Genomic DNA, 25643 nt, shown 5'->3' with positions numbered 1-25643 from the left:
AAATTCCTTTTTTATGCATTTCTGGAGTCTATAATTTATTTGATTTTGTTGACTCAATAGCAGAGATGAATGATTTGAAATACATGGTTTGAGCAGTACTTATTTGTGTTGTCACATTTGTAGATAATAATACCAATGCACTGCTGATTTTTCTAGTGCCTTCACAAAAATTTAACTGGAAACCAGATTTTTAAATGAAGTCACGGAATTTCGATGATACACTGGTTTCAGCTAACACATTTTATTTTAAGTTTATTACCCCGTTTCTGAATTTTTCCAAGAGACATTGGTCTTTAAATACGAACACCTATGTTACAGTGTATCCAGGAATTCTACAGATTGTTATAAACACAGTATTCAGACCAGTCAACTCTACAGAACAATATATGACGGTAGTATCTGTTCCCGAAAGAACAGTTACCGTGAATGACCATGCAGCTTTGCTAGAAATGAAATGATAATTAAATGGACACCCTAGCTGCAAGCAGGCGTTGATACACTTCATTGGGGACATGTTGAAAATGTGTGCCCCGACCGGGACTCGAACCTGGGATCTCCTGCTTACATGGCAGACGCTCTATCCATCTGAGCCACCGTGGGCACAGAGGATAGTGCATCTGCAGGGACTTATCCCTTGCACACTCCCCGTGAGATCCACATTACCAACATGTCCACAACACTACATTCGTAGTGTGCCTAATAGATGTTTGCCCATCATACTCTATTAGGCTCAGATGGATAGAGCTTCTGCCATGTAAGCAGGAAATCCTGGGTTCGAGTCCCGGTCAGGGCACACATTTTCAACATGTCCCCAATGAAGTGTATTAACGCCTGCTTGCAGCTAGGGTGTCCATTTAATTATCATTTCATCTACAGAACAACTCCAAAACAAAGTCTAGTCCAATGATTAAAATTTTGTCTTTCTTTGTAATGTACTGAAGAATCAATAAGAATGCCGGACCTCCTGGATAACGTAAAATTATCAATATTATATAAAACTTTTATACAGTATTCGATATTTACACATCACAAAAGTAGGATTTTAAGTTAATCAGTTTGAGAATATTTGAGGTTTGGTAGTTCTGCTGTTAAGACAGTCTTAATTAATATTCGTTATCTACTTAAATTTTTTGACTTCAGCTGTCTAAATACAAAAATAATTTTTTCGAAGCAAACACTGATTCTTGATATTTAAGCTGCTTGCCAATGCGGTATTGATTACTTGCACTATTACGTATTCTGAGGAATGAGTTACTCTGTCACAATGAATATCTCTGTGAGCGAATGACTTTGAGCCAAAGCAAGTCTTAATATGTTTTCTGCTAGTGAACATCAGTAAATGATGTTTTGTGAAATTTTGTGGCGACCGAAGTTTAAGATGTAGAATTGAATCTGCTTTACCATTTGGTCACTCCTCCCTGTAGTAATAGGTGGAAGTCCTAAATGTAAGTTGTTGGATAATAAAGTTTAATTAATTTTCCAGTCGATCTATTTCTTTGACGTGTAAATTAGGGAAAATAGCCAAGTAAAGAATATTTCTATCGCCTGGTCGTGGAATCGATGAGTTTATCAACATTCTCTGAGGCATTTGTAATTCATCGTGTCCAAATATTTGTAAAATGATTGACAAATAAGCTGCTGGAACTGATACTGAAAACAACAGTCGGGAAACTTTGCCACGAAATTTTACGTTAATTGGTAGTAATTTATCTCTAAAAACTAGGGTTGTTTATAGTAACTTGTCGTGATACGGTAAATATTGATAGTATAGATAAAGCACCCTCATTAACCTGTACAGACTAAATACATGGTACACCACGATCAAATGTAGGATAAATGACTGCATCGAAAATTACAATAATAAATACATGTGTGCAATGAGGATCGTTAAGACAGTATTAGGGACAGGTAGAAGTTATGAAAAATTTTCAAATGACATTACTGCCACTGCTTCTACTTCTACTTCTCGTTCCACTTAGCCCGTTGGTTATCAACAACGATGCCAGTGTTAAGCCGAGTAAAATAGAATTACGCCTATGTGACTCAGTCTTAACGAACCAGACTACTGATCTGAAGCTCGTGTTTTCGGCCCCCAGTCAATCTAGAATGTTTATCTGTAACTTCCACTCCCACTCACCATAAGTGGCTGGCTAAGTAGTCTCAGTTGTAGGACGAAGGCAACAGCATACCACCTCCAATAGGATGTTACCTAGCAAAGCACTGTGGTGTTTAAACTGACATATGGGTGTCAGAACAGCTTTACATTTTTAACTTGCCCTCATTAAAACTAATTTCAGCAACAGAAAGCACTGTAACCAAAAGGCATAGGTCTGGAATCACTCATGAGATGTTCCACAAGGATCATTGCATGGACCACTGCTACTTATAATCGTTTTAAATGGCATGCCCTACAATACAGGCACCTTAATGGTTTGCATGACTCAATCCAGACAATGTTTTTATTTTTGGGAAAAGTGTAGCATACTAAAACCACGGAACAAAGTGTTTATTAAGTTACATAATACTTGGTTTGAAGATAATCAGCTAACTATACGGGCAGGGGGGGGGGGGGGGGGGGCTTTGGAGGAAACTATGAATGTTATTTTCAACATATGTCCAAACTTTATATTGAGTGATTATGTACCAGAAGATGACCAGAAGATTCTACCCTGAAACAATGTGGCAGGAAGTTACATCCAGCAGTTCTCCAGATATTTCTTAGAACAGTTTAAATTTTTGGAAATTTTGAATATCAAAATTTGAAAATAGCTCAAAAGATGATGTTATATATTTAACATTTCAAAATACCAAAATTGTATGTTCTTTCTAAACTACTTGTATTTTCTACTGTTGTATTCTGTCATGTATGTGAAGTTACCTACTTAACAGCATGCAGCTCAACATTTAACCATTAACCACATTGTACAGAATTGAGAAATAATGTTTGCTGAATCTTTGATCTTCCTTTCTCTCCATTTGTCATGTGTACTGTCATTGGCAGGGACTGATACTATTCTGTATGTAGCTAAGCTTTGTAACATGTCAACCCCCATTGTAAAGTATATTTTAAGTTACTAAGAATGCTATTGAGTGTCTTAAAATCCATAAGTGTGATTGAATAAATAAATACACCATAAAAGAGTTTGGTTTCGTGATATTGGTATTCAAAAAGTGTAATGTAATACTTCCAATAACTAGGTGTAGTGGATACGTGATGTATGCTTAGCCATAAATCTGACTCTGCTGTTATGTCTTACCAGTTTTATTTCAGATTACTCACTGAATGAAATAGTGCAGTGTTTCAGACATTGGACTCACATTTGGATGAGACACTGTTCATATCCCTGTCTAGTCACTGAGATCTAGATTTTGTATAATTTCCCTGAAATGTTTAAGATGAAATACAGACTGGTTTATTTAAAAAGCTTGATATCTGTCTCTAATGACTGTATCATCAACAAGACATTCCATAAATTAATGTAGTCTATCATATTGGAAGATATATCATGTGAGGGTAATCATGAGATGAATAATAGACTAAGGTAACAGGAGCAGTAAGTTTCCTTACATGTCTTTTGATGAATGTGACGACACAGCTTCGATAAAGTTAGTTCTGTGCCTCGTTTTTGTTTTATTGTTAACTCTTACCTTTCATCTTTAATGCATTCACTTCATTTGGCTTTACAGATTTTATAGGTTCACCATGGTGGTTGTACAGTTGTTCACTGCTGACATTTTCTAAAATTTTTGTGAAGGTATCTCACCTGAGGAACAATAATATCCTCAGCAAATTACTGTTTGGATTTAAGAAGAGATTCTCTAATGACAGTGTTCACTCACAAAATTTTACGTGCATTAAATAGTAAAATAGTGCTGGTTGGTATTTTGTCAACCTATCTAAAACATTTGACTGTGTGAATCACAGTATTCTTGTAGATAAATTGAAGTTTTAGGCATTTGAGGGTATAGCCAACCAGTCGATATCATATCTATCGAAAAGAATGCAGAAAGTTGTACTTAGTAATCCAGCCAATATAGTCGGGCTGTGTTATTCCAACTGGGAAGAAATCACTTGTGAGATTCTACAAGGCTCAGTCTTAAGGCCAGTATTGTTTCTCATAAAAACAATCATCCATCTAATATACAATAAGCAGAATTAGTTCTTTTTACAGATGACAATAGTATTGTAATTAATCCAGGTATATGTACAGAAACAGAATGAATGGTAAACAATGTTCTCAAAAGTATCATTGACTGATTTTATGCAAATGGTCTCTCTCTCAATTTTAAAAAGGGGTGCTACTCCAGTGACAAATGTAACACCAGGTGAGGAAATAATAAATTTGGTGGGAACTTCAAAATTTTTGTGTGTGCATATTGATGAGAATTTAAACTTGGAAAAGAACATTCTCTACCTCCTAAATCAACTTAGTTCAGCCACATTTGCACTTAGAATCGTTGCAAATCTTAGGGAGAGAGAAATCAGTAAGTTGACATATTTTCATTCAAAAATGTCATATGGAATTATGTTTTAGACTAAATCAACTTTAAAAAGAAAGTCTTCATGGCTCAAAAACATGCTGTAAGAAATATATGGGGCTCACCCACGATCATGTAGTAGGCATCTGTTTAAGGAGTTGGGCATTCTGACTACTGTTTCATAGCATATTTATTCCCTCCTGAAGTTTTTTGTAAATAATTCACTGCAGTTCAGATGGAACAGTGATATACATAATTACAATACCAGAAGGTAAAAAATGACATTCATTGCTCGACATTAAGGTTGTGTTTAGCACAAAAAGGGCTGTATAATGCTGCAGCTAAAAATGTTTGCATACTTAGCTGGAGATATAAAATGTCTGGCAGCAGCAAAGTTAAATTTAAAAACAAACTGAAAAGTTTCTCCATGACAACTCCACTCTGTATAAAAATTTCTGTTATTGTAACGTGTAAAAGGTGGTGGGTAGCAATTACTAACTCACATCTGTATGTTGTTCTTTTTGTTTCTATCTTTATTTTTTCTCTTTTCTTTTATTAACAAAAAATAAATGTTCAGCATGCAGCCACATTTACAAATTAATTTGCAATGTGAATGTAAAATGACTTTTTCCACATTGCGATTTATTGTACAAAATGATCTGTAGAACATGAAACTGACTGACTTCGTAATCACCAATGGGTTTGATAGCATTAATGGTCAAACCTGGTGGATTCTAGCATATTCATGAATACTTTTGTTTTTGTATATGTCAGTGTTCATACAAATGAGTTCCAATGGGAGAGACATTGGAATGTTACAATGGGCAAATATAGCTTGAAGATATGACATTAGCAGAAATTTTAGTCCACAGTAGCATTTGGAATGTGAAGGTATATTTCAGTTTGTGTACTAATCAAAAGTGACATTGTGGGTTCAGCCATATCCAATACATTTCTTAGAAATTAGTGAGCAAGCTGTTTTTGTACTCTAATAATAGTAAATAGACAAGTTTCCCATTTTGTCTGTAATACCACTGCTGCTGCCAGTTATGAGTATTGAAAGTGAGTGAATATCACAGTAATTAAGAGGGGCAGAATTATTATTACAAGCTTTTTAACGTGTGACAACCAAATGCAAAATTTTGTTGCTTGTAACTTAAATATGAGGTCAAATACATCAGAAAACTTGTAGCAGTGTACTATATTATCTTTTGATAGCAAATAAAATTTCAGCCCTGAGAAGATGCTCGAGGATACGTGAATGTAATTTGGACAGTGAAGATTGCAAATCATTTTTCACGTGGTATAGTGTCACCAAGCTTGTTTCAAAGTTGTTTGTTTACTGCTCTGTAAAACAGTAAAACATTGCACCGGCTCCAATGCAGCCCCACGGTGAAGCTGTTCTTGAATGTGGGATGAGTTCGCTGACATTTGTAAGCAGTTGGACATTGTCTTAATACTGTCAAATGATTGGAAGCTGCTGTAAATGGGTGTTTTGGGAGGGTTCTCCAGAGTCCTGTTCTAGGGATACCAAAGATAGCTCAAGTATTACCCTCTCCTGTGGATACTGTCTTGTCCAGTAGAGGTGTGGAATCTGTCACTACTTATCCAGTTCTCTGTGAGTGCTTTGTCAGTGTTAGAGCTAGGCACCCTTTACAGGGGAGACAGGGCCCAGGGAAAACCTGAGGTGTTTTGTTACAACTATCAACTTAACCAACAAGTTTGAGGTGCTGTCTTCCACTGAAATAAAAACTGAGCCAGTGAGACTCATCTCACTTGTTGGGAAACCTACTGTGTTCTGTGGCCAAAAAAGGCAAATACAAATGGTTAGGGTGTATTAATCACCAGCAGTTCAAATGTATGGTCTATAATGGTACTCCTTTGGAAAATGATGGCAAGGGATGAGAGGAAACACCAGGAGCACTCAGTGTAAATATCTGGGAGCATCATTCAACGTGTTGAAGAGCCTGTTCCAACTGCCATTCAGAGAACAGAGTGCAACCAATTACAGATTGTGGCACACATTGGAACAAATGATCCCTGTTATCTGGGCTCCAAGGTCAGACTTGGATCATTCCAGCAATTGGCAGAGAAGGGTGAGAAGACCAGTCTTGATCACAGAGTTTCAGTGAAGCTCACAGTTTGCAGCGTTGCTCCAAGAACTCATTGTGGCCGCCTGATTCTGATCGGAATGGAGAGACTGATTCAGAGACTTTGAAGGTTCTGCGACAAGCTAGGCTGTGACTTCCTGGACAAGTGTCACAGGGTTGAGAACAATAGGGTCCCCACTAAACCTTCAGAGACTGCTTTCCAGATAGTTGATTTTTGTGGGGGTGCACACTTTTTTTTAGATTAGATGACATTCCAAAAAGTCTAGATAATGATAGCTGTAGAGGCTTTGAAGTGTCACTTTATAAAAAAAAAGAAAACCCCCTATAGGTGATACTATTAAAATTGTTGTGATTAACTGCTGGAGTGTTCAGAACAAAGTGTCATAGTTTAAAGCTCCCTGAAAACACAATGGAGCTCATGTAATACTAGTTACAGAAAGGTGGTTAACACCCAAAATTGATAGCAGTGAGATTTTTGAGGAAAATTTAAGTGTGTATTGAGATGATATAGAAATGGAAATAGAAGTGTATTTTTCACAGTAGACAAGAAACTCAAATCCACTGAACAGAAAATGAAACTGAGCATGAGATTTTCTCTGCAAGATTCATTAATAAAGGTGAGCATAATCTTATAATCAGAGCCTTGTATCAACAACCAGACTCACCTCCAGATGTAACTTCACCAATTGCACTGTCATCATCAGAGAAGGCATAAATCACCCAAGTCATTTGACAAAAGTTCCAGTTTTGTAAGTGGTGTTTGTGACAGGAGACAAATATCCTGTGACTCATTGCAAAATGCATTCTCTGAAAAATAATGAGAGTAATAGTTCAGAAACCCATTCGTGATGGAAATACATTAAATCTAGTGCAACAAAGACACCGGACCCCTTTGAGGAGGTCCACAGTAAAACTGGTAACAGTGACCGTAAGGCAGATGTAGCAACAATTACCACTGAAGCACAAAGGGCAACTAAAACAAGTAAAATGATTTATATGGTGAGCAAACAAGTGAACAGCAGCAGTGTCGTATCCCAATGAAGAACTCTAAACATTTAGCTTTGGAGGGGAGAACGGAGAGCTGTGGGTTGGGTTTAGAATAGTTGACCATGCACTTAATAGATATGTACCCAGTAGAACAGTTAATGATGGAACTGTAAGCAAACTTGTAAAGAAACAGTGTGTACTGCATGATAGGTGTAAAGTAAAGCAGAATGTCATGGATAGTGAGGTTCTGGATGAAAAACATTTGGCTGTCAAGAAGGCTATGCTTCAAGCCTTCAGCGAGTGTCATAGCAGAATAATATCAAAGAATCTCTCACCAAACCTGAAGTAGTTCTGGTTGTGTGTGAAGGCTATTAATCATTCCAAGACTAGTCCCAGACCCATATGGATGACAGGAAATGAAACTGAGGGTAGCAAAGGAAAAACAGAAATGCTGAATTCCATTTACAAATGTTCCTTTACAAAAGAAAATCCAGGAGTATTGCTCCACTTTAATTCTTGACCACTGCATATATGAGTGATATAGATTTAGTCAAGTGGTGTTGAAAAACAGATTAAACTGCTAAAACTGAACACAACACCAGGTCCAGTGGAATTCCTATCAGGTTCTATATTGAATTTGTGGCAGAGTTAACCCCTCATTGAACCATAATCTACTGTAGACTCCTTAGGCGAAAAACCATCCCCAGAAGCTGGAAGAAAGCACAGATCACAATCTTGTAAGAGGATTAGCCAAAATGATCCATAGAACTACTGCCCAGTACCATTGGCATCCATTTGTTGCAAAATCTTAACATGTATTCTGAACTAAAACATAATGAGGTATCTTGAACAGAATGTCGTCCTTCATCCCAACCAATATGGATTCCGAAAACACTTATAATGTGAAACCCAACTTGCACTTTTCTCACGTGACATCCTGAAAGCCATGGATGAAGACAGCCAGTTAGATGCAGTATTTCTTGATTTCCAACAAATAGTAGACTCAGAACCACACCTAAGCTTATTATCGAAGGTATGTTCATATGGGGTACTGAGTGTAATTTGTGACTAGATTGATGATTTCGTGGCAGGGAGACTGCAGCATGTTATCTTGGATGGAGGGTTATTGACAGATGTAGAAGTACCTTCAAGTGTGCATTAATCCTTGCTGCTCGCTTTGTATAGTAATGACCTTGCAGATAATGTTAACAGTAACCTCGGACTTTTCACACATGATGCAGTCGTGTATAATCAAATACTGTCTTTTAAGCTGCACAAAAATTGTCAGATCGTGATAAGATTTCAAAGTATTGCAAAGATTGGCAACTTGCTTTAAATGTTGAAGATGTTAAATTGTACTTTTCACAAAGTGGAAAAAAAGTAGTATCGTGTGACTAAAATATCAATGACTCATAATTAGAATTGGTCAACTCGTACAAATATATGGGTGTAACAGTTTGTTGGATATGAAATGAAACAATCACATAGGCTCAGTCATAGGTAAATCAGGTGGCAGATTTTGGTTCATTGGTAGAGCATTAGGAAAATGCAATCGATCTACAAAGGCTATTGCTTACAAAACACTTACGTGACCTATCCTAGAATATTCCTCAGATATACCTCTACAAAATAGGATTTATGGAGAATTTTGAATGTATGCAGAGGAGGACAGCATGAATGTTTTGTTTGATATCTGGGAGAGTTTCACGTAGATGCAGAAGAAACTAAACTGGTAAATACTTTAAGATAGATACAAGCCATCCCAAGAAAGCCTACTAGCAAGAACCAGCTTTAAATGATGAATCTAGAAATATACTACATCCCCTTCATGATGCTCCCTTAAGGTTGCAACTATAAAATTAGATTAATTACAGTGCCCGTAGAGATGATTAAACAGCCATTCTCCCCGTGGTCCATATGTGAATGGAACAGGAAGAAGTGCTAATAACTAATACAATGGGAAGCACAGTATGCCATACACTTCATAGTGATGTGTGGAAAATGGATGTAAATGTAGAAAAAAATCTTATGTTTGTTAACCTCGTTTTTCCCTAGCAGTTTCTCATGAGAGGCAGAATGACAAAACGTGCAGAATTAAAGGCATGTGCTGTTAGAATCATAAAAATTTTAATTAACAGGCCCATAATTTTAAATATAAAGTAATAAAATAAAACAATGTTTTGTATGGGGGTGGGACAGTTATAAACAGTGATTTTATATACACACAATTAAAACTGAGTAATATGCCTGCATTTAGAAGAAGCAAGATTCAAACACATGTATGACATCAAGATTTAGGTTTTCCATGGTTGCTTAAGGTGAATGCTGGGGTTGCCCACAGGCACTAAAGGCCAGTCTGTTGTGCCCTCACACTAACAACAACACTAATAATACGCTGTTTCAATGGGTGAAATCCTGTGCAGGCTCTTCAACAATGCCATCCTAGAATTCACTTTAAGCAATCTAAGATTGTACATAAAATGCATTATCTATTGTTTATCTTGCACATAAATTGGCTTTGTCATTGGTCCTTATTAATATAGTACATAATAATACATTAATTACTAAAAGTAAAAGAAACATGGTTTTGGTAATGTCATTATCATGCATATAAAAAAACTTAAAGCAATGAAAACTACGGATTGTAATATCAACAATATAAGGAAAGGTGACATGTTGAATGCAAACAGACACAATGAAAACACTGCTATACATTTATCTTTCGCCCAAGGCCTTCTTCAGGAAAGGAAAGCACGTGCGCGTGCACACAAACCAAACACACCTCATACACACATAACAGCCATCTCTGGCAGCTTGAACTGGCAGCAGTGTGTGTGCATGAGGTGTGATTGCTTGTGTGAATGAATGTGTATCTCTGTTGCCTTTCTGAATAAGGCTTTGGCCAAAAGCTAAATGTGTGACAGTCTTTTCATTGTGCCTGTCTGCATCTCAAGAGGTCATCTTTATTGTGAGTTGCAATCTATACATTTCCTTATATTGTCAATACAATAAAAAAATAAAATAAAAAAAAATAAAAAAAATTGGTGGCATGGACTCTGCAGAGTTCTTTGTAAAGTTTTTGTGGATTCACTTGGTGAGAGTTTCTGTACTTAATCTTCAATTTAACTGTCATAAATGCTAAGAGCTGGGTAAAAAAAAGGACAATTTTTCAAAGACTTTTTTTTCATGCAATGGAAGTGTTAATGTATAAGGACTGTCTCGAACAAACGTGTCCAATGAAATATAGGATCAGAATAACACACAATAGGCACTTGAAGAAAGTCATTGTTCACCATGACTGTTTCTGCATGAGATAAGATACCAGAGGTAAGTTATTCCAGGTGTGAATGGTACTTTGCAATTAATGTGAGTACCTAAAAGTTTTACCCAATAAAATTTGTACAGCCGTTCATAATTCCAACAGAATATAGCATGGTTTGGTTGGATTATGTGGGAGTTAATAAATGGTAAACCATTTAAAAGCAAATTTAAGACATTTTTGTTATTTGTGGCTGAAATGTTCAAGTGTGTTATAGGTAATTATATTCCAGAATGAATTTTCACATTACAGTGGAGTGTGCTCTAATTACCAACTTACATATCAAACTCATGTGTTGGATTAGGACCCAAACCTGTCTCTTTGCTTGTTGTGGGCAAGTGCTCTAGTGACAGGGCTACCCAAGCACAGTTTGCGACCTACCTTCATAGCTTTACTTCCAGCAGTACCTCTTCTCATACCTTCCAAACTCCTCAATTATTCTCCTGTACTCTTTGTGAGATTAGCACTCTAGGAAGGATATTGTGGATAAATTGCTTAGCCACAGTCTAGGAATTGTTTCCAGAACAAGCCACTGCTAGAAGGGTATGTTCCAATCCATACCAGTCACTTGTCAAGTGTGTTAATATTTAGCAAAAGTAATTGGGCAGTCATGGATACATGGTGGCTTTTATGATAATTTTATGCCAGAATTTTTTTTATTGTATAGATTTATAATTGCTAATGTAATTATAATTGCTTTGGCCAATACCTCACATTAACATTGTTTTCAAGGACAAAGCATGACTGCCACGGACAGTTTTTAGGTTCTGCAGTATTTAATGAACTGGATATTAAACCCATAATACTTGATTTAACATAGTAAGAGGGTCATATAATAATAGTGAAACATACTGTTCAGCCTATTTCCTTCCCTATCCTTCACCAAGTAGAGCTTGTGATCAATCTCTTGATGACCTTACTATCAGCAGGATGTTTAACACTAGTTATTCCTTCCTTCTATTATCGAGAACTGAATTTAAATTACAATTAATACTGTGCAATCCTACACCATATAATAAAAATGAAAAATGCAATACTGATGTGAACTATTATTATGTAATAAACATTAAAATGACGATGTAAATGAGGTGCAGTCCCTTGACAATCATGGGGGTGGGGAGACGAAGGTAAACATCATCCGTCACTCACATATCTGATCTTTTTAATTTCATTCTTGTATATGGTGCCTATTTGGGATCAACATATGCAGTTTCTTGAAGGCGTTTCACTCTTTTTAATTACTGATGGTTCATTACTCTGATGTGCTATTAGTGTAGTACTTGGAAAACCCTAATATTTTAAATAAATTATTTGGATTGAGAAAATCCAGCTGTAATTCTCTAAAACAGGTATGAAAAGTAAACATAAATGGAAGCTGCATGCTGAAAATTCTTTTCACTTATAGAATGAAGGTCTTGCCTCTAGGCTAAATGCTTTCAATCATATTGTAGAAAAGCGCCAAGTTGAATTAGCTGTAATGTTGCAGACAGCATAGGCAGGTAGCAGTTTCTTCGACAAAACCTTCTAAAATACCATAGAAACCATTTATTAATGAAATAACAGTATTGATTCCAGCTATAAGGGTGTTTGTGACAAAGCATTAAATTCATGTGCTACATTTCATGTGACATGCTATCGCAAATCTGTGCCCCCAGTTAACAACCCAGTGGCATTTTCTGACAGACTGCAATGCGTATTTGTAATGCCCTTTTGTAAAAGTGTAAACAAGCACAGAATATCTGTTTACAAACATTTCACAGCTTCTAATTTTTGCAGTTTTAATTTTTTTATACAAAAGTTTTGAGAAAGTTAGCTGTAATATATTAACAATCTCTCAATTCAGCTTCCACAAGGCTTCTCTCAACAGTAAGCATTTTTTTTTTAAATTTCATAACTGAAGTTCTGGCAAAATGAAACTTGGAGAAAGTCTTGTTGGTATTTCTATAACCTTGCTGAGTCTTTTTACTGTGTAGAACATAAAATTTTTTTCATGCACACCTGACTGCAGCTTATGACTGCTTCGGATAACTAAAATTGCTTGTTTATTATCTGTAAATGTTGATCTGTCTATTTATTGTAACATGAACTACAGATTTGAACTAAATCGCAAAGATTGAATAGAACTGAGGATACATTCAATCTTTAAACTTGGGCTGACGTTTAATATTCTCATTTCATGTCCTCATGTAGTGCTGATGTCAACCACGGCTACTTCCTAATTTTAGACCAACTTTTACCAGCAGGGTTTCTTAAAAGGGCCAGCAAGTCACTGTGACCAGTGTCTCATACAAATTTCATGCAAGAGCCACTGAATGTATGACTACAGAGTTGTAGGGCATCCAATAAAATTCTTAGTGTAGAAGGTTCAGGAGAGTGTCTCTTTTACTGTAATACTACACCACATCACAGTGACTCAGTTGGACTTGTGATCCATTTATTGGGCCATAGGTTTTACCTCACACTTACACTGACCATGTTTCAGAAGTTAGTTTGGATCTGATGAAGACAGTAGCCAAAACATGTTATGTAGTAAATAATAATTCATAAGCAGTCTAGACTATTATTCAGCTATAATTTTTGTAGTATTTTTACATTCCATCCTGGATTTTCCATTGTTTGATTTTTGCCTATTACACTTTTGCATGAGCTGTATTGACCTGTTAAGATTCTAGCAGCTTGTCTGTGAATTTTGTTTGATGGGTAGGCTCTACTGGCTTACTTACTTGACAAGCACTTCAAATTCCATCAGAATTACAGTGGTATTTCCTAGACCCCTCCCAACAAATCTGAGTAGTTCTCCATTCACCTTACCACCGATTTACCCCTATTAAATGCCATTTCCGAGTACAGCCCCTGGGTATGAAAACAATGTGTGACAGTCCAGAAGTTACCACTAATATTGTATTGGATGCTACTGGGTTCATTTTCTTATGGCCATTAACTTGCATGTATCCACATTTTAGAGGGTTGCTATTAATCACAAGACATGGAAATTATGTTCTGCATTTCTGTATGATCATCTAGTGGTGATTCTTTTCTGTGGACAACAGCCTTTCATGGGAACAGTCTGAGCCTATCTGATAACTTTTTTCTGTGCATGAGGACATTAGCAGTGCAACTTGTCTTCCTTTGCAGGAAACTGATGTTACTTTCATTTCTTTTGAACATTTCCTCTTCCAGTATAACATACTAAGTCTTATAATCCAAAAATTCTTTAAGCCAATCATATTTATGTGAAGATACATCATATAATCATATTTTGGTTATAAGTTGACACAGCAGTATAGACAATGTTGAGGTTCTGCAAGTTGACAAATGGGAATGAAAGCATGATACTGTGAACTAGTGGACAAATGCTGCTATCAGAGCATAAAACATGTAAATATCTTAATTTAAGAGACTCTGACTGAAAAATGGGGTACCGGCTGCCTCATTCTTCCTTCCTCAGCACCTTTAAACATTTTCTCAAAATTTTGGCATGTAAAAACAGTCACACTATTTTAAACATACAACTCGCCTCAAACTCCCATAAGCTCCCCTAGCTGTAATTTTCTCACACCTGCTAGCCCATTGCTGTAAGTCACTCATTCCCATCCACTCACAATTACCATTTCTCTCTCTCTCATTCAGCCCATCTCATTGACATTAACTCTTTGTGTGTCTCTCTGTCAGTGTCTCCTTTGTTACAGCCCCAGTCTCCTTCCACTGTCACTATCTCCATCTTGCTGTCTATTACTGCTAATATTTCATTTCTTCCTTTCTTCCAACTGCTGCTATCTCTTCTCACTGTCACTATCTCTCTCTCCTCATACTAATTGTCATAGTCATATACTCTGTCACTCATGATCACAGGCTCTCACCCATTTCCACTTTCACTTTATTCTCACCCCCTGGCACTGTCCTCTTCACTCCTTTCCTAGAACTGGTCTGTCACTGTCAGCTATGTTCCACCAGTACTATCACTATCTCTCTCTCTCTCTCTCTCTCTCTCTCTCTCTCTCTCTCTCTCTCTCTCTCTCTGCCTCTCTCTCTTGGTGTAAAAAAGCCTGAACGTTTGCACATAAGCTGGAGAAGCACAAGTCTTCTTCAGCTTCTCTCGCTAGGAAGGGGTCCCCTTGGGTCACTCCCTCCCCAGGTTTCTTCTAGTGGGAATGACGACACCCACCAATGGCTGAAGAGCCCAAAAGCAGCTGATCGTAGGGCTTCACACTCATCCTCAGTCCTGGAGACAGCCAGTGAAGTCCTCTCAGCCAGGGAAACCCAAGGAGCAGCAAGAGAAATAATAAAAGAAAACCCCTAAGACCAAGGAAATTGCAGTGGCACCCATACCGCCACTACCTACAAGCTCTGCGGTTGAGGATAGGGTGGAGATTTTGGCATCTGCTGAAGACCTAGATCTCGCCAGACCCTCAGGCAATAGATCGGTAGCAGCAGGTGACTCTGAGGCGTAAACTGCCTCATTGAATGTTCCATGTCTTCCCAGTCTCAAGATGTCATCCTCCAGGGGAATTGCGGCGGTTTTTTCCACCACCTGGCTGAGCTATGGCAACTGTTAAGCTTTACACCTGCTATCTGCATTGCCCTCCAGGAAACCTGGTTCCCAGCAATGCAGACCCCTGCACTCCGCGGCTATAAGGGATATTACAGGAACCGTAGCGACTATAATCGAGTGTCAGGTGGAGTTTGCGTTTATGTCCTAAACTCGGTCTGTAGTGAACATGTGCCCCTTCAAACCCCTCTTGAAGCTGTGGCTGTCAGAATAAGGACGACACAGGAAGTAACTGTTTGCAATGTGTATCTTCCTCCAGATGGTGCAGTACCCCTGAATGTATTAGCTGCACTGATTGAACAGCTCCCTAAACCTTCCGTACTTCCGGGAGATTTTAATGCCCATAACCCCTTGTGGGGTCGGTACCATGCATACTGGCCTGGGCAGAGATGTCGAAACTTTACTGTCACAATTTGACCTCTGCCTCTTAAATACTGGGGCCGCCACACATTTGAGTGTGGCTCATAGTAGTTACTCGGCCATTTATTTGCAGCCCAGGACTTCTTCCATCTATCCACTGGAGAGCACATGACGACCTGTGTGGTAGTGACCACTTCCCCATCTTCTTGTCATTGCCCCAGAGTCAGGCACACGGACGCCTGCCCAGATGGGCTTTGAACAAGGCGGACTGGGGAACTTTCACCTCTGCTGTCACCACTGAATCTCCCCCACACGGTAACATTGATGTGATGGTTGAGCAGGTGACTAGCACAATTGTTTCTGTGGCAGAAAATGTGACCCCTCACTCTTTAGGGTGCCTGAGGCTTAAGGCAGTCCCTTTGTGGTCGTCGGAAGTCACTGAAGCAATTAAGGAGCGTCGGCGAGCTCTACAGCAGCATAAGCGGCACCCTTCCCTGGAGCATCTCATAGCTTTTAAATGGCTCGGTGCCCGTGTTTGCTACCTTATCAAACAACAGAAGGAGTGTTTGGAGAGACACGCCTCCATCATTTGGTGCCACATGTCACCTTCCCAAGTCTGGGCAAAGATCAAACGTCTTTTCGGGTACCAGGTCCCAACAGCTGTCCCTGGTGTTACCATAGATGGCGAGTTATGTACCAACACAGATGGTCCTCAGTGCCCTTGCACATTGCCCCAACACAGCTCCTGGGCCTGATCGCATCCACAGCCAGATGATTAAACACCTCTCATCTGACTACAAGCGACATCTTCTCGTCATCTTCAACCAGATCTGGTGCGATGGCATCTTTCCATCGCAATGGCGGGAGAGCACCATCATTCCGGTGCTCAAACCCAGTAAAAACCTGCTTGATGTGGATAGCTATTGGCCCATCAGCCTCACCAACGTTCTTTGTAAGCTGCTGGAACGTATGGTATGTCGGCAGTTGGGTTGGGTCCTGGAGTCACATGGCTTGCTGGCTCCATGTCAGGATGGCTTCCACCAGGGTCGCTCTAGCACTGATAATCTTGTGTCCATCGAGTCTGCCATCCGAACAGCCTTTTCCAGACACCAACACCTGATTGCCATCTTTTTTGACTTACATAAAGCATACGACACCGCTTGGCGGCATCAAATCCTTGCCACATTATATGACTGGGGTTTCCGGGGACCACTCCCGATTTTTATCCAAAACTTCCTGTCACTCCATACTTTCCGTGTCCAAGTTGGTGACTCCCATAGTTCCGTCCATATCCAGGATAATGGAGTCCCGCAGAGCTCTGTAGTGAGTCTCTCTCTATTTTTAGTGGCCATTAACAGTCTGGCAGCAGCTGTTGGGCCCTCCGTCTCACCTTCTCTGTATGCAGACAACTTCTGCATTTCGTACTGCTGCTCCAGTACTGTTGTTGCTGAGCGTTGCTTCCAGGGAGCCATCCACAAGGCGCAGTCATGGGCTCTAGCCCACGGCTTCCAGTTTTTAGCCGCAAAGTTGTGTGTCATGCACATCTGTCGGCGTCATACTGTTCATCTGGAACCTGCATTTTACCTTAAAGATGATCCACTCACTGTAGTGGGGACATATCAATTCCTAGGACTGGTTTTCGATGCTCGATTGACTTGGCTCCCTCATCTTCATCAGCTCAAGCAAAAGTGCTGGCAGCACCTCAATGCCCTCTGTTGCCTGAGCAACACCAATTGGGATGCAGATCGCTGTACACTGCTGCAGCTCTACAGACCCCTTGTCCAATCCTGAATTGACTGTGGGAGTGTGATTTATGGTTCGGTAGTGCCTTCAGCATTGCATTTACTCAACCCTGTGCACCACTGTGGGGTTCGATTAACGACAGGAGCTTTTAGGATGAGTCTAGTGACTGGCATACTGTTGGAGGCTGGTGTCCCTCCACTGCAGATTAGACGTGTGTAAAAATTACTGTCTCCTTTGCCCGCCCATGGCAGTCCATCTCCCACATCGGTGGCCCAGATCGGGCTAACAATTGCGGTTCGCGTGTGGTCCCTTCTCTCCGAGCTGGAGTCCTTCCCTTTACCACCTGTACTTGCGGTCTGTTCACGTATGCCTCCATGGTGTACGCCTCAGCCGCAGCTTCGTCTGGACCTTTTGCATGGCCCTAAGGATTCCATTAACCCCACTGCTCTCCGCTGTCACTTCCTCTCGATTCTGGACGTGTTGTGGGGCTCTGAAGTGGTTTACACCGATGGCTCAATGGCTGATGGTCATGTAGGCTTCGCATATGTTCATGGAGGACGTATTGAGCAGCACTCCTTGCCAGTTGGATGCAGTGTTTTCACTGCAGAGCTGGTGGCCATATCTTGTGCTCTTGAGTACATCCGCTCGTGCCCTGGCGAGTCATTTCTCCTGTGTACTGACTCATTGAGCAACCTACAAGCTATCTGTCAGTGCTACCCTTGCCACCCTCTGGTAGCATCCATTCAGGAGTCCATCTATGCCCTGGAACAGTCCCACCGTTCCATGGTGTTTGTGGGGACCCTAGGACACGTCGAAATACCCAGCAATGAACTTGCTGACAGGCTGGCCAAACAAGGGATGCGGAAACTGCTTCTGGAGATAGGCATCTCTGAAGCTGACCTGCGTTCTGTCTTACACCTCAGGGTTTTCCAGCTTTGGGAGATGGAATGGCATAACAGCACGCACAACAAACTGTGTGTCATTAAGGAGACTATGAATGTGTGGAAGTCTTCCATGCAGGCCTCTCGCAGGGAATCAGTTGTTATCTGCCGGCTCCGCATTGGCCATACCTGGCATGGTTACCTACTCCGTTGCTGTGTCTCCCAAATGACAGTCATCTACCTCTTGCTGGACTGCCCACTTTTAGCTGCTCTGCGGCAGACTTTTAACTTTCCCAGCACCCTGCCTTCGGTGTTGGGTGACAATGCCTCCACAGCAGCTTTAGTTTTAAGTTTTATCCGTGAGAGCGGGTTTTATACTTCTATGTAGTTTTTAGCACATGTCCTTTGTCCCTCTGTGTCCTCCACCCTAGTGCTTTTAGGGTGGAGGTTTTAATGTGTTGCCAAGTGGCTGGCTTTCCCTTTTTATTCTCGTGGTTGGACAGCCACTGTAATCTGCTTTCATGTTTTACTCTCTTCTGTTTCTAGCGTCTCTGTTTTCTTTTCCTCTTTTGTTCCTTTTAGTGTTCGTTGCCTTCCCTTCGTTCTTGTGGCTTTTCCTTTCTTTCCGTTTTGTATTATATGTTTCGTCCGTTTTATTCTCACACTTGTGGCATTGTTTTATTAGGAACAAGGGACCCATGACCTCATAGTTTGGTCCCTTCTCCCACCTTTAAACCAACCAACCAATGTTTGCACACCAAAATTCTTGAGAAAATTTTTAAAGGTGCTGAAGCAGGTAGAATAAGGTAGCTGCTAACCCATTTTGCAGGTATTCTTTTAAATAAATAGGAAGATATTCACATTTTAGTGTGCATTTTCTGCTGGTTCCCTTCATTACCCTGCTGCAGGAAGGCATGTAACTCATATGAAAAGAAATGTATTGGTCAGTAAAGTTTAAATAATTTACTTATGTGAAACTGAAATAATGCAAAACTAATTTTTCACCTCAGATTGGATTTTATGTCCAAAAAAGTTTGGTATGTGCTTCACTACTACAACATGGGATTCCCAGATGCTAACGGAACACTTTACAGCACATTTCTCTTTGCCACATCACTTTATAAACTCCATTTTCGCCTCGCACTGGATTTTATGTGCATATTTTGTGTGTACAAGTAGGGTAACTTCGAACACCTGATCTTGGAAAAAGATAAAGATATTAAGAAAATTTTCATGGTTGTTAGAGATCAAAATCTCGGGAATACATTGTAAAAATTAGTGATTTGCTGTGTGTAACTGTCTCTGAATCTGTGGCAGGGTTTTTGTACTCAGAAAACAAGTTTTTGGGCCATTTCTTGATAATTGATAAAGATTTTTAAAGACAGGGAGATGGCTCTTGTAGATAAATGCCTAGAAAATATACTGTTAAAATTTTAGCAAGTTATCTATTATTTAGATTTTGCCTCATAGTGGATTGTACATGTAGAAGTAGTGCAACTTGGAAACTGGAAACTGATAAAGCTATCAAGAAAATTTTCAAGGTTATTAAAGAGTGGGATCTGAGGAATATATGGTAAAAATTTCAGCTATTTGCTTTGTATAGTCATCTTAGAGCCTCAGCTGAGTTTTGGTCCACTGATGATGGTGAAAATGTAGAAAAAAAATCTTTTTGTGGGGTTTTCCGAGGGACCGCCCTTGAACTAATGGTGCCTCCATAAGTCCCATCAAGCCCACAGTAGACCATACCAAATGCAAAAAGAACCGATTGATTTGCTCCATTTGCTTAAACAGGAGGAAGTATGTAATATTCGTACTTCGACCCTGTTCTGTTGGATAGTGACACTAAGACAATCCTGCAGTTGGGTATACAAATGGTCCCTAGTGCAAGGGATATTCAAAACACTTGACCTTATCTTTTCATCACCAATAGACCCTGAGGTAGGGCACTGTAAAGTGTCATTTCTATGCATGAAACATACTAGTTGTGCATGCTTTCACATGCGTACTACTTAACTATCTTACTTGTTATGCTATTGCAAATGCTGTATGGATTGCCCAAGCAGTATGAATCACCAAGTTTCTTACAGAAGTGAAGTACTGAGAACCATTTGTAATCATGTAATATAAAACTGTTTCAGTCAAAAGTAGTGTAAGAGGTGATTCCTTAAAAATAGTTTTATTTTCAGGTAAAATTAAATTTACATTTTTAGATTACTAGTTTTGATTCTGCCAAAGGACACATTGCTCTGAAAATGACCACGTGTTACACTCAAAATTAGTAATCTGAAAATATTAATGTGACTGTGTCTGGAAATAAAAATTGTAATAAGACAAATTGCAATAAAGGATAAGTGATAAAAATGTTGTATTTCATAAAAACAGGGAATTTCATTTTGCAGTATTGCCTCTGGCATGAAAGCTGCCTACCATCCACTGACAAATAGCCACTAGGAACATTTTCTAAGGTTTTGGCAGAAATTGCAATTGATTGTATGTTCTCATCTTGACCTGAAGATATTCAGGATGGTTACATCTAACAAATTATCACCAGAACTGAGTAAACAAGGCTGATGATAAACATATAGATCTTAGACACACACTTTAATGACCAGGAGTGTTATAATGCCAAATAACAGTCAAAAAGCTACTGATGAGGTGACTTCTTATGAATTTTTTTGCACACTGTTGGAAGATGGGCCGTGAGAACAGTCTTAAAGGATTCCTCTGCACTGCTTGTTAGATGTCATTTATGACTTGAAGAAGACAGAAGTAGAATGGTGTCCTGTTACAGTCCTAAGCCACAAACTGATAATGAGAACTTCTGATGTAAAGTTCCAGAAGACCTACTTTCTGACTGATAAGCCTGGATGAATGGGCTGCCATAGATGTTATGATAATGGTGTGAAAATGTTAGAACACTAGGATGCTATCACATTGCTGTAGCGATTATATTTGACAGAATCCAGAACCATAATTCTGTAGGTGATTCTGAAAAGCATTTGAAAGTCAGGCCATTGTTTCCCAGGAGGGGGAATAATGCTGCAGTGGGTGAATTGTTCAGTGCTGTGTAACTCTTGGAGCTGGAATCTGGCAGTGTGCAGGTCCCAGATTCATTTCTGAATTCTTGCTGACATTAACAGTTTCATGTATTAAAATTCTACTTACTTAGTATTAGAAGAATGTTTTAATGATCATACAAAATTTGAAATCACGCTCACTGTTCAAGAAGCAGTAAGATCTTTTTGTGCTTTGTTTTGTGTTCATGTAGTAAACCTGCTTTCAAAATTAAGTTTTGTCTTTCATTGCTGAACCTTCTCTAAAATTCAGTACAAGGCTTCAGTGGCTACATGACAATATTTCTTCCATTTGTTGAAACCATGCGTACTATGAGTTGCATACTTCATCAAAATGGAGCTGATATTAATGGATGATGATAATATAATTGTCTACATCTACAGGGTGTCCCAGGAGGAATGGTCAATATACAGCGATTAGACAAAGGAATGATCAATATACGGGGATATGACATGAATGATCCCTTGAAGCAAAAACCTTCATATGGACATATGCCCTATTCTGAATGGTTTTTGTCATATGTACTCATATGCAATGTGTATTTTACAAGTATCAATTGAAAAATACATGTTTTTAACATATTCGTCTCTAAGCATTATCATACATCTCGGATAACAGCTGCTGTTCAGTTCACAATAAATGTTCAGATATCCTACCTTCAAGTTCAAATGCATATATGCTCTCTTGAGAGAATGTGTTGTGTTGCTTGTCTGAGTGCCTCTACACATTCCCTAATGGTGACAGAAGTGTCCATGTTGCAACCAAGCACTTCATTTAATGTATTCACCTTTTGTTTGTATACCTCAGACTTCATCCAACCCCATAAACAGAAATCTAATGATGTAAGGTCTGGCCAGTTAAGTGTGCTACTACAACAGATCCAACAATGTGGATAAATGCAGTTGAGATGTTCCTTCTCGTGTGTGGTAAAACGTTAAGAGGTTTTATTATGCTAGAAATGCATTGCAGTTTGTGTGGTCAAAGTAATGTACTGAAGGTGTTCAGCAAAAAAAAATTCCAAAAATTACAAGTAATGCTGCCCCTTAATTTAATCTTCTAAAATGAATGAACCTATCAACATGTTACTGATCATACTGCACTAAAAGTTGATTGAAAAACAAACTTGGAAATTGGTTTCCACTGTAGCATGTGGATTTTCCTGCGACTATTGGTGCTTACTTAGTTGTGTTGTTGGTTCCATTCCGTGTTAACATGGTTTCATCAGTGAATAGCGCTAATGGAAGCAAATGATGACCGTCACTTAACCAGTGACAAAATTTAAGTAATGTGGCATCGTCACCAGTGTGAAGATTGTGGACACACTGTATGTGTAATGGGTATTAAGAATTTAATGTTTGGCATACATGTTTTCTGGGATACTGATATGTGCAGAAAGTCGTGGTGTGCTGGTAGTAGGACTATGCTTTGCCATTTCAACAGTGTGTTGCTGTTTCTGCACAGGTTGTTGAACTATACTTTCAGAAGAAAAATGGAGACTTAGGAGAATACCTGTTTCATGCAACGTGCTGAAAACTCTGGTAAACACTCTAAAATCTGGAATAACAGATATCTACAAACCCATTTTAAGCACTCTCATTCTCAGGTTTTGTGTGCAAGTTATTTTATTACAGCATGTATAGGAACTGTCAGTTATGTGGATCAGAAATCAGAACTACATGTTCATTTAGGTTATGGCTTTTGACTGTGCTAACATCCTTGGCCACATTGCCTATGGTGCACCCAAATGAAATAATGGAGCAACTGATAAGAATGTGTGTTCACAAATTCCATGTTTACAAATAAATATGCATTTGAAAAGTTTGTATCTTGCCATTTACTTTGATTGTTAATAGCTATTCAGAAAGTTCATTGCATGCATCCAAAAAATACATTATTCACAACATTTAACACATCCATATCCTGTTGCAGAAGCAAGGTAAAAAAGTCATTCTGTTGGGTAATGTGATGTGTAGAAACCACTGGAAAGGAATAACACATGTAGTCACAGGAGGTCAGTGTGGGAGAAGAAGAATGGTCTTTTCCATGGGTCCTCAGAGACTTTGTCATTCTATTTCCACAACAACAGGTTGGCTGGTGCTATGCACTGCAACACTCCTGTACTTATCCAAACTGTTGTTCTAATTTTATAGTGAAGTGGAAATGTGATGGAACAACTGCAGCTTCCATTGACACTTTACAGTTTCATCAGAGGAGACTGCTGAACTTGAAAAGAATTATTCTGAAGAATCAACACGTCTTCCACTACTGCACTACACTGAAGAACTCGACAGTGTACTACTGGCTGCTTGTAATGTGTGTACTAACACATCACAATGAAAAATACCACATCCTTTTTGTGGTGTGTGATATGACAATTGTGCAGCTGTTGAAAAAATTTGAATGTATGAATGTAATTGTGAATAGTGGGTGTGTCAGACTGAAAGAGCACTTGCCACACTGCAACCAACCCACACTTTGGCTTTCTGTAAATAACTAGCTCCCCGTGTCTGTAATCCCCTTATTTGCATTTTCATAGCTACCCTTTAAAAATGAAGAGTGTTGCAGATGTAATGGCCAGTAGAAACCTATACTGCACATAATTACTTAGGATGGATACATGGTCAGGCTTTGACTGCATGTAGAGGTGGGAATCGGGATATTTTTATTACACACTCACATCTACATCTACATCTACATTGATACTCCGCAAGCCACCCAACGGTGTGTGGCGGAGGGCACTTTACGTGCCACTGTCATTACCTCCCTTTCCTGTTCCAGTCGCGTATGGTTCGCGGGAAGAACGACTGTCTGAAAGCCTCCGTGCGCGCTCTAATCTCTCTAATCTTACATTCGTGATCTCCTCGGGAGGTATAAGTTTATTAAACATCTCCGTAACACTATCACGGTTACCAAATAACCCTGTGATGAAACGCTCCGCTCTTCTTTGGATCTTCTCTATCTCCTCCGTCAGACCGATCTGGTACAGATCCCACACTGATGAGCAATACTCAAGTATAGGTCGAACGAGTGTTTTGTAAGCCACCTCCTTTGTTGATGGACTACATTTTCTAAGCACTCTCCCAATGAATCTCAACCTGGTACCCGCCTTACCAACAATTAATTTTATATGGTCATTCCACTTCAAATCGTTCCGCACGCATACTCCCAGATATTTTACAGAAGTAACTGCTACCAGTGTTTGTTCCGCTATCATATAATCATACAATAAAGGATCCTTCTTTCTATGTAATCGCAATACATTACATTTGTCTATGTTAAGGGTCAGTTGCCACTCCCTGCACCAAGTGCCTATCCTCTGCAGATCTTCCTGCATTTTGCTACAATTTTCTAATGCTGCAACTTCTCTGTATACTACAGCATCATCCGCGAAAAGCCGCATGGAACTTCCGACACTATCTACTAAGTCATTTATATATATTGTGAAAAGCAATGGTCCCATAACACTCCCCTGTGGCACGCCAGAGGTTACTTTAACGTCTGTAGACGTCTCTCCATTGATAACAACATGCTGTGTTCTGTTTGCTAAAAACTCTTCAATCCAGCCACACAGCTGGTCTGATATTCCGTAGGCTCTTACTTTGTTTATCAGGCGACAGTGCGGAACTGTATCGAACGCCTTCCGGAAGTCAAGAAAAATAGCATCTACCTGGGAGCCTGTATCCAATATTTTCTGGGTCTCATGAACAAATAAGGCAAGTTGGGTCTCACACGATCGCTGTTTCCGGAATCCATGTTGATTCCTACATAGTAGATTCTGGGTTTCCAGAAATGACATGATACTCGAGCAAAAAACATGTTCTAAAATTCTATAAGAGATCGACGTAAGAGATATAGGTCTATAGTTTTGCGCATCTGCTCGACGACCCTTCTTGAAGACTGGGACTATCTGTGCTCTTTTCCAATCATTTGGAACCCTCCGTTCCTCTAGAGACTTGCGGTACACGGCTGTTAGAAGGGGGGCAAGTTCTTTTGCGTACTCTGTGTAGAATTGAATTGGTATCCCGTCAGGTCCAGTGGACTTTCCTCTATTGAGTGATTCCAGTTGCTTTTCTATTCCTTGGACACTTATTTCTATGTCAGCCATTTTTTCGTTTGTGCGAGGATTTAGAGAAGGAACT

At 39.3% G+C, this 25643-nt stretch overlaps 1 protein-coding gene and 1 non-coding gene across 2 annotated transcripts in view; one reads left to right on the top strand and one right to left on the bottom strand.

Moving 5' to 3' along the window:
• Positions 1-526: 526 nt before the first annotated feature.
• Trnat-ugu lies at positions 527-601 on the bottom strand. Its single transcript has one exon. It is a non-coding gene; the product is annotated as a tRNA-Thr (tRNA).
• Positions 602-1302: 701 nt separating this feature from the next.
• Positions 1303-25643, top strand: part of LOC124721711 (metalloendopeptidase OMA1, mitochondrial-like) — a 130909-nt gene continuing 106568 nt past the window's right edge. Inside the window, exon 1 of the mRNA XM_047246796.1 lies at positions 1303-1445. The gene's annotated coding sequence lies outside the window, so the exon portion shown is untranslated. The remainder of the gene's footprint in view (positions 1446-25643) is intronic.

The sequence above is a fragment of the Schistocerca piceifrons genome, chromosome X, assembly GCF_021461385.2.
Source record: "Schistocerca piceifrons isolate TAMUIC-IGC-003096 chromosome X, iqSchPice1.1, whole genome shotgun sequence".
NCBI classification, from domain to species: domain Eukaryota; kingdom Metazoa; phylum Arthropoda; class Insecta; order Orthoptera; family Acrididae; genus Schistocerca; species Schistocerca piceifrons.
The sequence above is the reverse complement of the archived record's forward strand: the minus strand, read 5'-3'. Positions and strand labels throughout refer to the sequence as shown.